Below are 14454 nucleotides of genomic sequence, written 5' to 3'. Positions count from 1 at the left end.
GATGAGCCATTCTGGGCAATGCCGCGCCGTTATGGAGTTAGCTAATTTTAAGCTTTTTGGCAAAAAAGGCAGCCAATGCATCACGGCGGGGCCAATTATAGGCGTATTATTTTCTGATGTTTCCCCGCTATAAACAACTTCAAAAACGCTACACACTTAATCACAAAGGTCTCGTCAATCAAACCGAGGCACAGAGAAGATCATCGGACCACACAGTCTTTCACTGGCCAGTGTTTTCAGAGGTGTCTCACTGTTGCAACTCTCTGACCCGGATGCAGGCTACTCAATCAGGTGGCTAGGTAGGCTAAACATGGTCCGCGGTTCTTACACCGGCTGCGACCGTAAAATGAAAAGCTGGAACCCCGACCGTTTTCACCGACTGCCACTGTCTAAACCAGCCATATTACGGGAATGGCTAATAGCATTAGAAGTGGACGAAACTGACATAAAAACCCTGAGGGATCGCTACTACCGTGTATGGAGGGAGCATTTCGAGGATGATGACTACAACAAGAGTAAGGGAGATGGAACACCTAAACGAAACCGTCTAAAGATGAATGCTGTACCAAAAAGGCGCATGGCTATGGAGGTATGTTTGAAGAGAGAGAAACATGTGTAAATGTGTCTGGCTCATGAATCTTGAGTGTCTGTGAATCTGTGAAACTGTTTGCAACACCGCGCGTCTTTGCCAGCAAGCACTCTGTTTTGGGAAGGCATACAGGTGCAGTAAATGTAGCCCACTACAGGAGATAAATAAAGTGTCAAAACAAACTAGCGCGGGATGGCAAGTGAAATTGTGTGAAATTGTGCGACCTGAGGCATTCGATGCGGTTGATGTCAAGCATGCTAGAGTAGTTTGTGAAGTAGACACTAATTGACCACTTATTGACACTGATGGACCATTACGCAACGGAGGAGGGCTGGAGGAATTTTATAAAGTCGTACTAGAAGTGCTCTTACAGATGTAAGTACACCACCAGTGGTGTGTTATTACAAAGTTGAATCCATGTTATATTATACCGTGTTGCAATTACTTTGTAAGAGTAGTCTGCCTACCTGATCGAACGTCTGGGAGTGATAAAACCACCTGGGGCTACACGTCCGGGAGTGATCCCAGTTGGGAGTGTCCATCTGCCACCGGTACTCTCCATATAACTCTTCAAATCTGCTGCCTGCACACACGGTAGTCGCGATCCCTCCGGGTTTTTATGTCAGTTTTGTCCACTTCTGATGCTATTAGCCATTCCCGAAATATGGCTGGTTTAGACAGTGGCAGTCGGTGAAAACGGTCGGGCTTCCAGCTTTTCATTTTACGGTCGCAGCCGGTGTAAGAACCGCGGACCATGTTTAGCCTACCTAGCCACCTGATTGAGTAGCCTGCATCCGGGTCAGACAGTGGCTTGCAACAGTGAGACACCTCTGAAAACACTGGCCAGTGAAAGACTGTGTGGTCCGATGATCGTCTCTGTGCCTCGGTTTGATTGACGAGACCTTTGTGATGAAGTGTGTATCGTTTTTGAAGTTGTTTATAGCGGGGAAACATCAGAAAATAATAGGCCTATAATTGGCCCCGCCGTGATGCATTGGCTGCGTTTTTCGCCAAAAAGCTTAACATTAGCTAACTCCATAACGGCGCGGCATTGCCCAGAATGGCTCATCATTAGATACATTATGTGGCATGGGAAAGCGATGGTGAAACTTTCATTTTACGCCGGAACTATCCTTTAAGTTCCTGGGCTTAAGTTCCTGGGCCAATGGCCCGCAGTACAAACTTGGCTAATGTTGACAAATGTGTCCTCTAATATGTGACTCAAGCCTGGGATGGGATTAATGGGTCTTTGACGGGATCCGGATCATAGTGGCTCGTTCCTTTCAAAGAGCCGTTCAAAAAACTTTTGGCTCATTTAAAATTATTTCTACAGTGTTTAGAATGTAATATTTTGACTCCACCTCTAGGTCATTTTGTCCAAACAACTGCATTATCCTCGTGCTTCGAAAGACCATTTTTGTCACTCTTTAAGGCAGACAATTGTGTTTCCCCCCCAAAATTTTAGTATTTACGCCAAAGCCACATGCTTAAAATGAATGAAAAAATAACAAAAAAGTGGTTGGGTGGCTCCGCCAGCTGTGATCCGGTTCCCATCGTTCACTTCTGGGAGCCGTTCAAAAGAATCGGCTCGTTCACGAACGTCACAACTCTACTGGCCAGACTAATTTTATCAGGCCACCACAGCAGTGGGAGGACATGTCCTTGCCTTACAGTTTAGTCAGCTTTCGCCCGCTATAAATACCAAAGTTCACAGACACCCAAAGTCAGAAACTAGGCCTGATGTGAAGTGGTCTGCGTCAGATACACACAACAAACACACATACAGTACATATGTATTAAGTTCATTATGTCTAACTGTTTAACTTAAACACTTAGGGTTTTCTTTTGCCTTAAGACATGTAAGACATGTAAGACATGTACTTCCGTCTCTGATGAAGACGGAAGTAACACCGTCGAAACATGTCAGGTAAAAGATAAAAACGTTTACATGTCTTAAGGCAAAAGAAAACCCTAAGTGTTTAAACACACATACAGTATAGTACGTTCTCTGAAGAAGACGCACCACATCGAAACCTTAGTCATTGTACAGTATGTTTGCACCACAATGAAAAAAAGTATTTGACTGCTCCAGTCATCTCTGTCCTAGTCTTCTTGAAGTGAACGAGCCTGTTTTCAATTGCCTAAGGTCCTGGAATGTGAGTACCAGAAAGGACTGTGCACTGTGTAATATTTTTAGTAGTTAATTTTCAGAATTTGTGCTGCCCATTCATGTGACGTAACATATGTTACCAATACATTTTAATAAATACTCACCACCACCATCAAATTCTAAGTATTCATTTTGTCTGGGAAAATTACACTTTTCATACATGAAAAGAGGGATCTTCTTCATTGTCCACCATTTTGAATTTCCAGGAGTAGACATTTTTAGCTGCTAAACATACTGTTCTTTGGTCATACTAATAAATATTAGTTAATTATTCGGTAAACATTCATGAAGATCAAATTTGGCAGTAGAAAGCACGGTTACAATGAGCAGCATAGTTGCAATACCTACTCTGACCAAAATCCTTCACAGTACACCTCTAAATCATCCCTCCCTCCCGGTATCTCAAAACAACAAAAATGCTATATTGAGTAAGCTAATAGAAATCTACACTGCTGTTAGACTTATAGTTTGTCTCTTTCAGGGTATATACACAAATCTTGAAGTCAAATTTACTACCATTTAATACCCTTTTCACTACCTTTAGACTTTTTTAACAACCATCACGACACTCCGATGCAAGTATTATCAAGACATCTTTTGTAATTTCTACCTCCTTAACATTACAATACATTTTCGTTTTTTGTAAAAAAAAGATGACCCGAAAGGGAGCAGTGCGGCGGGACGGTACAATGCTCACGTGGCTACAGTTGCGCAAATTACTGTTTTATGAAAAACACAGTGATAATTGGTGAACCAACAAAGATTTCTTGATCAAAATGGTAACACTAAAAAAAATAATACCACATTTTTCACAAAAATAATACCTTTTGAGGAAAGATTTAAGGCCACTAAACTTTTAAGGCCATTAAATTTTGGATTTTGAATGTATCACCTTTTAATACTTTTTAAAACCCTGCATACACCCTGTCTTTGGATGAGGGTGTCAGCTAAATGTAATGTAATGTAAATGTGTTTCACTGTGACTTTGAGCAGGCGTGGCGTGGCATGGCACAGGAGTTTTCGTGGTGTAGTCTAGATCACCACATTTTCTGCCTCATCCTCTCTCTCTCTCTACATGGATGAGAAGGCCAGGTCCGCCTCGGAGATTTGGACACAGATGGCACTAGTGGGGGCAGTGCGAGTGTGTATATGTGTGCTGCGGGGTGATGCATGAATTGATGATGATGATGATGTGCGTGTGTGTGTGTGTGTGTGTGCGTGTGTGTGTGTGTGTTAGCGGAACAGGAGGTGCAGCTGGTGACAGATGCCAGCACCAGCCCCCATCGCCCCTCGCTCACACACACACGCCCGAGGGCACAGCACGGCCGAGACGCCATGCCAGATGCCCAGATGCAGCTCCCCTTGTGCCACCACCAGAACTCTAGCACAAGCGTGCACTAGCACACCCACACACAATTTTTGGACACACACACAGCTCAAACGCATACAAGCAAAACTATGTAGTTCGACATCATCTTTTTTCAACTACCTGTTTGTCCCAAACCAGAAATTAAACACTTACTGTGATTTGAAAATGAAAACAGGTCATTCCAGGTCATAACCTTGCAGAAGTGCTTTTTTCCCCCCGTCCCTGTAGGCCTAGTCATTGCAGAATACATATTCTGCAGAAGTGTGACAAAAACTCAGAGCAGTAGAAAGGAAGCAAAGGACAGCTCTCTTCAGATTTTTCTCTGGTTATTCGTGTTTTGGGCAGAGCCCATCTTCAATGTATATTGGCGATTGCAATTTTGCTCCACTTCCTTCCTTCATCCATGTTTATGTGGTATTCATCATTACCTGGTTAAGATCTGCATTGATAGGCAATAGGGTGAGTGAGCACGTCTCCTCCACTTCACCAAAAACACAGAGCAACCGTCTTACAAAGGGGGTGCGTTCCAATATGCGACCTTGCGTCCTCCACTTGTGCTTGTGGCCTGGAGTTCCTGGAGGCAGTGCTGGCTCCGCCCAAGTATGTCACATGACACAGAGACACACTGGGAGTGCGTTCCAATATGCGACCTTGCGTCCTCCACCTGTGCTTGTGGCCTCGTACCAGGAAGTAATATGTCAAGATGACATCACTGACCACAGCATTATATTTCAATATCTCGCAAAAGCTCAATTTTAAAGTCCTTTTCTCATCTGCAAACTGGATGGTGAATGAAAAACAGTCTACCAAAAGTTGTTTTGGCTAGGCTGACAGCGGGGAAACTTATTTGTTTTCTCCACGGAGGAGGGGCCAGGAGGCGGGCTGAGGCCACAAGCACAAGTGGAGGACGGGAGGTCGCATATTGGAATGTACTCAGAGCAACCATCTTTCAAATGGTGCCACCAGAGAATGTCTAACGTAAGAGAAGGATCACAGGCAGGTGGCCAGGAGTGGCATTGCAGCTACTGTATGTTCTCGCTGCCAAGTAAATAATGAATGGGTACCAATGGGGCTGTATGCTTCTAATAATTGTATCTGCCCGTGTAATTTTTTCCCCGGAAATAATGAAGTCGCGTTCGATAGACAGGAGTAAGTGAAAGCATTTGCCGACACGTTTGCATCTTGTCAAGTGTTAGATTCTTGAAAATGACCCTTATTTAAACCATAGCAATGACACAACACGTGACAATCTGCTTTACGGCACTTAGCCATTTGTTTTGTAGTTTTAATTCTGACTTCAGATGTCGATGTGTTTAAGTTGTGTTTGGATTGTTGCGGACACCTGTTATTTATTGCATTTACGGTGATGGAAAAGCGATAAGTGTAAATAGGGTAAAGGAAATGACAGTGCTCATCCTTAAGAATTTGGGCACCTTCAATTAACATGTTGGACGGTGGTGGGGGGTTATGAGGTGTGTGACCGTAGATGTCTCTGCGAGGATCAGTCAGAGTATGTCTCTCGTCAGCTCTGGTCATAAATAGTCGCTGAGATTCCTCAGCCAGCTGGTATTAGCCGAATGCTAGCGTGTTGCAGGACAAAACTAACAAGTATTTGGGAGAACAAAGTCATACAAGGAACATTTAACTTCACTTCTAATACAACTTCCATGATGAGGTACAGCATGTGCACACATCTTTACAAACCAGAGAACAGAACCGTCACAAATCCCTGCTGAGCCATTTAGCCCAATAGGCTCCCATTCATCTTTCACTTGGCTGCGTTCGCCAACGGGGCTACAATGGGAGTCAATGGTATAGTAGGGGCGCTAAGCCGAGAAATCGTTACGCGCTGGATAGAAGCATATAATTCGGTACACATGTTCCTTGAGTGATTTGAAGACATCCTAGAAGGGGTGCCCCTGGAAAAAAAATTGTCTACCATGTCATATACAATATGTCATGTTGGTAATGCATTACATTGTTATTACATGGCATTATACTTAGCTGAAAATGTTAATATAGTCCTCAGCAGAGATGAAGCAAGGGTAGTCTGCTTGACCAGATTGATAAAACTACAAAATGTACATAGTGTGAAAGTATGGGTGAGTCTGTGCTTACGTGCTTGACAGCATGTAACATTGTGAACGATTTGAGAAGATTCTTGGTCTGAATTAAAATGAGCATTGCCCACACTAAAACTATGGTGAGAATAGACTGCTCCTAATGCTCGATCTGAATGGGATAGTGTCAGTGCAAGATGCCCTAGGTAGCAGGTTCTCCATCCTCTAATTTCCATAACAGATAAACGTATTTTATTTGTATGAGAGAGGGTAAAAGACAGGACCTTTCCATATGTATGAAGAACCCCATAAGATCACCTAATTCTATATTTTTACAAGGCATTGTGCATATTGTGAGAGCATTTCAGTCATCTTTAGAATGGCATTACAGATTACTCAATATAGGCCTACATGTATGCCACAGTATGGCTTCAGTTTAAATTAAATGGAAATGATTTCTTAGTATATGTTGAGTAAGAAGACAGAGGTAAATTGTTTTTTTTTATTTGCAGACAAGTCCTCACCTAGTACTTGTGTCAAAAGTTGTATTAGTTAGCTCAGTAATCATTGAGTACTTAAGTTGCTATCAAAACTGACAGCTGATGGACAACATGTACCGTAGGTCTTGTGCCACCCTTACCCATAGGAGAAATATCTATATAGAAAAACAATTATCATATGAAAGTAAATCATTACCTGTACTCATTTTCTTGATATGCAAGGCACACAAATAGTCTGGGAGGAAGGATAGTCTATCATACTCCCCCCCCAAACAAAATGCCACAAGACTTTTTTTAACCTTCAAGATTTTGAGTGGTAACAGTAACATAACTCATTCCCACTACACCCTTTTGCATAATATTGTACATGTCCTCAGAATGCTCTACATGTTTCAGTTCTATGTAGTTGTACTGTACAGGACAGTACAGTGCAGTGCAGTACAGTACAGTACAGTACAGTAGCATACAGAACGGTGCAGTATAATAAAGTACAGTAGAGTATAGTACAGTACAGTACAGTAGCATACAGTACGGTGCAGTACAGTACAGTACAGTAGCATACAGTACGGTGCAGTATAATAAAGTACAGTAGAGTATAGTACAGTACAGTAGCATACAGTACGGTGCAGTACAGTACAGTACAGTAGCATACAGTTCGGTGCAGTATAATAAAGTACAGTAGAGTATAGTACAGTACAGTACGGTACAGTAGCATACAGTACGGTGCAGCACAGTACAGTAGTATATAGTATGGTGCAGTATAGTAAAGTAAAGTACAGTACAGTACAGTACAGTAGCATACAGTACGGTGCAGTCTAGTTAAGTACAGTACAGTACAGTAGCATACAGTACGGTGCAGTCTAGTACAGTACAGTACAGTACAGTACAGTACAGTAGCATACTGCACGGTGCAGTAGAGTACAGTACGGTAGGCCTATATCACATTACAGTACAGTACAGTACAGTACAGTACAGTACAGTACAGTGCAATACAGTAGAGTACAGTATAGTCTTGATGACTTTTAGGCTACTTTGACTTTAGCCCTCCAAAGCCAATAGGATTTCCACATGCTGTTGTTTTAAGTTTTTGAAAGACTATTTTAGTAGCCTATGTGAGAGAGGGAAGGCAGGCAGACATGTTTTAAATAAAGGACCACACCCACAAATAAAAAATAACCAGCAAACAATAAATTAAGTGGTTAGGTAGCCAACATGTCATCTAGATTAAAGCCAAAAGTAGATGAAAAACAGACATGTTACCATTTTGCTCTTTTAAAATATAAAGTATCTGTCAATATACTGTATGTATGGTGTATTCATAAATGCCCTTATCACTCCATTGTACGCTTAGGACTGAGATATACATATCTGAACATCAGCATACATTTTATTTTGTAATGGCCTATAGTAAATCATCCAAGCTGTCACTGACACTTGATATGTACATGTATTATTGACTTGATTGATATGAATATTTCAGTTGGACTCCTAGGCTTAAATCATTGAGGGGGTCCTAAGGAAGTAGTAGTAGTTTGTGTGTGTGTGCGCATGTGTAAGTGGGATTAAAATTATTGTTTGCCATCTATCTTTGTCTGAAGAGCAGACTGAGTGTCTGAACCTGCTAATGCTAGCATGCTAACATTGGGAGAGTTATGTCAAAAATACTGGATACGAGAAAGATTACGCAAACCACGCCCACTCAATGCAAAAGCGTGGGCTCAAGTTGGGTCTCCTAAGGGGGCGTTGTCCCCTCCTTCTTCTTCTATTTTTGAGGTGTTTGCTCAAGACGTGCGCTACCGCCATCTACAGCGCTAAGGGGACTTGATTTATTCTCAACCTCGGGACTCCTAAGGTCTACTAACTGAAGGTCTCCTTAAGGGGCGTTCGCCCGACATAAAGTGGATACCGGAAAAGAAATAAAATGACGCTTCTTGGTTAGATCCAGTTTCTTTGGTTATGTGTGGCCCAGTTTAAGGGTTTATCTCTTCTCCCCTAAATTTTCTAACCACAATTTTCTTTTTGGATTTTATAGATATGACCCACTGCAAGTTTTTAAAACTCTTAATGAATGTTGGTTCAATAGCTAACTGCCCAGAAATTAGCTCTCAATTGTAGAGTGATCTCATTCTGACCATGGTTTTTATGATTTTCCTCTTTTTGAATCTAAATAAGACATATATAACATTGTTTTCATGGTAAGTTTTGCACATATTTTCAAAGTTCAGTTTGCATACATCACACACAAATAGGTGGATTGGCCCATAACACCATTATGTCCAGGCAGTACAGCATTTTACTACTATTGGCTGGTTTTGGGCAGCCATCTTGGATTTTGCCCCATAAAAATGACCTTAATGACATTGAAATTTGGGGCACCCCTTCTGAAATGATGGAGAACACCCTAAGGAAGGTCTACACCGATTTTGGTGCTTCTATCCAGCGCGTAACGATTAGGCCCTTTTTGGACGGTAAGAGACCCAGCTAGTAGATTCCTTTCTCTTACTAGACATTCTCTGGTGCCACAATGCTGTGGTGCGCAGCGCTGCCTACCACATCCACGGGGGCCTGTGTTCATTCATTTTCAATGGGGTTTCATTTCTGGCGAGTTAGAATTAAACTGGTGAGTTAACACCAAAACGTGGCATGGAAATCTACGGGTATATTGAAGAGTGAAGTGTGGGACACCAGGTCAACAAACAAGCTGACAGCAAAGCATCAAGGATATCTGGCCTTCCATAACTCCCATGCACTGTGTCTGCCATTGACTTCAATGTTAAACGCATCATGGTCGTTATGAAGAGAGAGTCCTAACCAAGTATTGAACATTGCATGTTATGTAGAAAGTACCAAATTTCAAATTATTTGATGTGACCCGAATTTTGATGAAGAAAATTGTGATTTTATTACAATATTCTAATGATGCGAATTCCCCAATTCATGTTTTTTTTGAGCTGGAAGACCAAAATATGTAAAAATAAAAAAAATAATGATTGGAATAGTTAAAAAACTGGGCCATGAATGTATAATGTTGCTGTATGTCATGATACCCCAGCCCTAAGCCATAACCAAGGTGAGTAGAGACAGGAGGGCTTACTGACGTCATAACAGCATAGTACGAAATGATGGCGAGGAGAGTACGGAAAATTAGACATCCACATTTAGTCTGGTTTATCAGGCTACCCGCGTGCTTTATCTCACTCTCATATACGATTCTCTGCTGCAACATTGTCATTGTAACACAGCACTCCACAGCACACAAGCACACAATAAAATTGGATTTATGCCTCACCCGTGCAAGGGGGCAGTATGGCAGGACGGTACCGTGCTCAGGGTACCTCAGGGGATCTCTCTAGTCTCCAGTAGGTTAGTGGTGCACACATCCAAGACGCAGGTGCATGACAAAAGGTCAGAATACTGTAAAAACAAAGATGAATGTCCGCACACTGCTCCAGTGTTGCTTTTTATTTTATTTTCTCAAGTGAGCGCTTTCAAGGTAGTCGCTCTTTATCAGACTTCGAGTCAAGTTTTTACAATCTCTCTAGTCTCCCCAATACGTTCCTGTCAAATCTACACAATCCATATTATCATATTATTTAAGGTGTGAAAGGCAAAAAATAATTTAAATACTCTAAAGTAGTGTTTCTCAACGGGGCAGTACAGCCCCCCAGGGGGTATTGGAAAGCTCTAGGGGGGACGTTGAGAAGGATACAGTTGAGAGGGGGCATTGCTTAGTTGTCAATGGGGGCATTAGTTCATTACATAATTTTAATACTAGGGGGGGCGTTGGCAGGCTTATGATGAAGTCAAGGGGGCGTTGGCAAGCTTAGGATGAGGTCCAGTGGGCGTTGTTCAAAAAATGTTGAGAACCACTGCTCTAAAGTGAAGAGTAAAAAAAGAAAGACCAAACCATGTACCAAGAGAATATGACAAAGAAAGCACTGGGGATCATTAGTGATCCTTCCCATCCCCTGCACTGCGAATTTGAGCCCTTACCCTCTGGGAGGCGCTTTAAAGTACCTAATGCCACCAGCAACTTATACAAGAAATCATTTGTCCCAAATGCTGTTAACATAATTAACAAGAGGGATTTATATCTTAGATTAGTCATTATGACTAGTAGGCTATTTTATGCAAAAATCTATTTATTGGAGTGGTATGGTTACCTATTTATTTACTTGCTATTCCTTGTAATATCTTATTTTATTTTCTTACATTGTTAGATCTCACCTATTTATTCATCCATTTACTGGAGTGGCTTCCCGGACTGTTCTTGCGTGGAATTGGGTGTCTGTAATGTCTTTGAATGTGTAACGTGTAACTGTATGTCTTTTACGATGGTAAAACTGAAGACAAGTTTCCACACCTGTGGAGAGTAAAGAATCACATTAAATCAAATCAACCACACAATGCCCATCTTATCAACTGGGGTTTAATGTACGTAGACCAGCAGCCTTCTCAGCAGGGCGAGGCCAAGGGTAGGGTCTCCACCTTGCTACTGAACACCTTCTATCAGCATTTGGCCATCGCCGCTCTATTCCGAGCTCATGAACCAACAAAACAAAATAACAATAATAACCAACAAAATAATAAACAAGAGCAACACCCATCAACAACAACAACAACAAATAAAAACACTTTAAACATGGCGGCTAAAAAGGAGTGCCATTTGGATGCACTGCCTTGGCATGTCGCACAACAATCAAGTTTGACAACGGTGAACATGATTTTACAGTACGACAAAAAGCCAAAATCAAAAAAAGGATAAAAATGAAATTAGAAGTAAAATTGGCCAAATAGGTTAACTAACAAAACATCTACAGTGAGCATTCCAGGGGTCCGTTTCTCGAAAGCATCTTTGCTATCGTCGTTAGCAAAGTCCTTCGTACGAGCGACTGAACTGCATCTCGACAGCGACGCTCACCACTAAATCCAAGGAAATGGTGTTACGTCGTAAGACGGTCTTATGCCCCGTGTACATCAAGCGCTACCAACGCGACCGGGTAGCTGGGGTAGTTGAAGAAGTTTCGCCATTAATTCGTTTTATTCGCTCTGGACGCTGCACTGACATGTTTGATTCAGCTAATCACATAACGGCTCTGTCTTGACAGCCTGGGACATTCCTCGATATGAACGTTCCGATTGGTTTTCGCCGAACAGCGTCATAGTGAATTCGCTTAAGATTAGCTTGAGTTTAATCGTCAAAAGTCGCCCTGGTCGCTCAAGAAGCTTCGCCCCTGGCGAATTCGCTCCGGTAGCGCTGGTCGCGCACCCTCCATAGAGAATGAATGACTTCCGTCGCTTCATTCGCGTTGGTCGCTCCCGATGTACACGGGGCATTAAAGGGACACTGTGCAGGAAATGGTCAAAAAGAGTACTGCAACTATGCTGCGAATTGAAAATGGGCTACCTATTGCCAAATTTGATCTTTTCATGAAAGTTTACGAGGTAATAAACTAATATTTTCTAGTATGGTCCAAGTACAGTCATCTTTGCAGCTAAAAATGCCTATTTCTGGAAATTCAAAATGGCGGACCATGGAGAAGATCCCCCTTTTCATTTAAGAAAAGTGCCATTTTTTCAGTCATAATGAATACTTAGAATTTTATGGTGGTGGTAAGTATTCATAAAAAAGGTAACATTAATGAATGGGAAGCATGAATTCTGGAAATAAACAACTAAAAATCTCACACAGTGTCCCTTTAAACATATAACCTTGGGGCAGTGGTAAATCATCTAATAGCCTTTGAATACTCTTGCCAGGAGTGCCTATCTGGAAAGTGTAGTTGTTAACAGTTAGCAACTTCGGTAGCTGCCAATGGGAAATTGCATTGCAACCAACAAAGTCGCTCACATAGCTAGCAACTACGCTTTCAAGAAATATATAAATTACACCAGTGGGCTATGCAGGTTTACCATTTCCCGTAGGTCAACTTAGCCAGGTACAGTATATCGCTTTACCATGCTCTTGGAATACCCGCCCAGGGCAGCAGTAGGCCAAACGAGGTCAGCTCTATGTTCCTACAGCCCGTTGGTCCCACAGCCGATTCTTTCTGCTTCATTTTTCATTCATTTTTAAGAAATTGTTCAAAGAAAGGCCCTATGTCTCACAACTCCACGTTCCCACATTTCCGAGTAAACTAAGATAACATGCCTTTCGGTTTCTCCCCGCCATGGGGCCTAAATTTGAATAATTTCTTAGAAAAGTGGGAACATGGGCCAGCAGGTATAAGCTGTGTGACCAATGGACTGTGGGACGTATGAGCCTAAAAATTAATATTTTAAGTCTAGTTATGTGGGACCTATGGGCTGTGGGAACATAGACACGCTCCCAGGCCAAACAGGTGGCACATCTTGAGTGACTAGGAAGTGTTTCCCCAATACCGTAGTTGCTAGCTAGGGCAGCATTTCTCGAAAGCGCCATTAACTACCGTATACAAGCAACTTTGCTGGTAGCAATGCAGTTTGTCATGGGCAACCAAACTGAACTGCTAATTGGTCAGCAACAACACTTTTGAGAAATGACGCCCAGTTTGGAACGTAGTTGGTTGGCAATAGGTCAGCGGTGGATGACCACAAAAGTACAGTAGCAAACATAATTATCAATGGTTTAGGGGGAAACAACCACTAGGATTGTTCGTGGTGGACTGGACATCATTAAAAGTGCAAATAAAACAACACAACAGTATGTCAATGGTGAGTTAACATGGGTTGGTTTCTTCCTGACTAGTTTCATGGGGTACTCCCCTCAAGCTTTAAGTGTCATTCAAACATTTTTGGCAATAAGCTCCTTCCTTACCTCCCCTTGAGTAATATAATTGAATTTCAGCTGTTCGGAGTTCCTGATGTAAATCTGCATTACATAGATTTTTTCCTCGATATTGTACACTACACTTGACTTGACTATTTTGGAACTAGAAGTAATATCACTCAGAGACTCAGAGAAGGGAGGAAAGGTAAAACTCAAATCATTTAACTCAAGGGGAGGAAATAAATTAGCGATTTCCAGAAATGGTGAAATTCCGCTTTAAAGTACTGTATGGCTCTTAATTGCCATGTTACTTCAAAGAAACTACTTCTCTTGATTTGATGAAATGTAGCCAGCCCAACCCAACAACCCAAACGAGAGTTTTTGAAAATACCAAATAATGCCCCTCTATGTCGTTACTGACGAGGAGACGGCATAGTGCATTTTTAGGGCTGTAACGAGGGCTATGACTGAGAAACCCGCGAAACACAGAGTCACGCTACTGTATCGCGGAGCAAACCGTGGTATGTATCGAGGCATTGGTGAAATGTCGAGATATGAACCAAATTGGGAGTTTAGTTTATCATTACAGCCCTAGTGCTTTTGGATTTGGAGCAGAAAAAAAAAATCAAGTAACTTTGTAGAAGGTGTAGTAGCTGACAGTATGGACTCAATATTATGTTCAAAAGATATATATTTAAATTGTCGTCAAAAACATGGTACCCTGACTCAGTCTCATTCTCTACTTGTACAGCAAGCTAGTCCTATGGACCACCTGAAGAGACATACCGGCGAAAAAATGAAAACGTTTCTGGTGCAGACCTAAACATTTATGTTCTTTTTCCCTCTATGTCCCTTTACAGGCAACTGTACATTCAGATAACAGTAAAAAAAAAAAAAAAAAAAAAAATTAAATTAAAAACTTATACTAGGCCATGGGGGAGTGTGAGAATAAAACAGCTTGTTTGAGGACAGCAACAGAGGACATGTAAACGTACATTCCCACTAAAACATGGAGACT

Source organism: Engraulis encrasicolus, chromosome 18, assembly GCF_034702125.1.
Source record: "Engraulis encrasicolus isolate BLACKSEA-1 chromosome 18, IST_EnEncr_1.0, whole genome shotgun sequence".
Lineage (NCBI taxonomy): Eukaryota > Metazoa > Chordata > Actinopteri > Clupeiformes > Engraulidae > Engraulis > Engraulis encrasicolus.
The sequence above is the reverse complement of the archived record's forward strand: the minus strand, read 5'-3'. Positions refer to the sequence as shown.